The 1,917-nt window shown below is 45.7% G+C and overlaps 1 protein-coding gene across 3 annotated transcripts in view; it reads left to right on the top strand.

Annotated features, from left to right (window-relative positions):
* Positions 1-1,917, top strand: part of PTPRE (protein tyrosine phosphatase receptor type E) — a 59,431-nt gene that overhangs the window by 41,663 nt on the left and 15,851 nt on the right. The gene's annotated exons all lie outside the window — the stretch shown is intronic.

Genomic DNA, 1,917 nt, shown 5'->3' with positions numbered 1-1,917 from the left:
CAAAACGGAACGACTTGTGCTATTTTGTGTGCGCTGTGAACGGGTCCTGCGGGGTCGGTGAATGGGGCCTTGCTTCGCCTCCTGTTCTGCAAATCCTCATTCAAAGCTACATCGTCTTACGGACCTTTTCCTAAATGCTTTCTGTTTGTTTATAAAGGAAAAAAATGGAATTATTCTTTAGGTCTGGTACTAGATGCCAGATCAGATGATGCTGGAAGAGGGAGCTGGTTACCTGCAGCTTATTTGCATCTCAACAGGGTTGTTGACTCAGTGATGACTGACGGCAGGCAGAGAGAATTTACACCTCTTGTGCTGAATATCCAGACCTGTCAGGAAAGAAGAGGGGAAAAAAAAGCATTTCTGTTTAGTGGAGAAACCCCAAATGCAGAAAACAACCAAGTGCTGGCTGTTTGTGATCATCTTTTAAAATAGACTTTAATGTCCTGAGGAAATAGTTAGGACTTTTCTATGACTTTTGCTATGCTAAAATATTTATTCTCTATATAGGTCTAAAGCATTAAATTACATATAGGTGTTAACTGGAGTTCTCCCTTTCCTTTAAAGGATTAAGTGAATCAGAAATTCATAGAATCCTAGAATGTTTTGGGTGGGAAGGGACCCCCAGAGGTCACCCAGCCCAACCCCCCTGCAGGAGCAGGGACACCTTGAACCACATCAGGTTGCTCACAGCCCCGGCCAACCTGGCCTGGAATGGTCCCAGGGATGGGGCCTCCACCCCCTCTCGGGGCAACCCCTGCCAGGCTTTCACCACCCTCACTGGAAAGAATTTCTGCCTTAGATCCAGTCTAAACCTACCCTGCTTCAGTTTAAAGCCATCCCCCCTTGTCCTGTCCCAGCTGGCCCTACTAAAAAGCTTGTCCCCCCCTTTCCTCTGGGCCCCCTTTAAATTGGGAACTGGGAAAAGAAAATGCTGTAAAAATAAGTCTTGATCATACAGCTGCAAGTTCAAAAACCAAAAGTATTGCTCTGTCTGAGGGAAGGAAGCAAATGAAAACATCGTGTATTCTACTTTTTCCAGAATTTCTAAGTTTGTTTTTGCTGTCCACTGCGTCAGCAAGGCTTCACTGAAGTGCAGAGAAGCAACGTTTAGTATTCTGAAAAGCATTTGGATGGCTCAGGAGCGCTAAGCCTTCCTCCCCCAAAAAGAGTAGAGCTCTCAGGAAGGTCTTGGACATGAAGGCAGTGTCGCAGAGGAGCTGAACAGTGATTTCTCAGAGGGGAGGGGTTTCTTTTTAAGAGCCCGTTGCCAGAACTCGGTATTTTACTGGACTGGAGATACGCTCCTGGAACTCAGTACCTGGCAAACACATGCCTGAAAATCCACTTGCAGTTTGGAAATCAAATAAATTTTAATTTAAATTGAATTTATATTAAATAGTTGCTGTGTAACCCTGATGGTTTTCTGGTACGTCCCACCCCGGCGGAAGCAGCCCGTTATTCTTGTGTTACCTTGCACAATCTTGTGGGGGTGTAACCTAAATAAACGCTGGGGGCAAGAGCAGCGTTTGCCTTTTGTGTCCTGGGAATGCTGGCAGCACAAACGGAACAAATAATATCGGTCCCTTCGCTAGGAAAAGCTTGAAAATGCATGGAGCCAAGCTGCAGGATTTGGTGCGCAGCAGTTGATGCGCTCGTGCAACCTCGTTATGCCAGGAGCGAGGTGGGGTCCTGCAGGGAAAGCACAGTCCAGAACGAAAGGGCCAGAGTTTTAATCCTCAGCCTGCCTCTGCTTACCTGAAGGCTGGAAAGCAAAAAAGAAAATTAATTCGATAAACCGGTAATGCAGAGCTTTTTATTAAAAGGTCTTGCTTTTCAAAAGCGGCTGATTTTATGGAGCTAAATTTCCAAATGTCAAATGCAGACCTTTTCAAAAAGGAATGGGTGCTCGGTCCTGCT

The sequence above is a fragment of the Egretta garzetta genome, unplaced genomic scaffold, assembly GCF_000687185.1.
Source record: "Egretta garzetta isolate BGI_Z169 unplaced genomic scaffold, ASM68718v1 scaffold152, whole genome shotgun sequence".
Classification (NCBI taxonomy): Eukaryota; Metazoa; Chordata; class Aves; order Pelecaniformes; family Ardeidae; genus Egretta; species Egretta garzetta.
The sequence above is the reverse complement of the archived record's forward strand: the minus strand, read 5'-3'. Positions and strand labels throughout refer to the sequence as shown.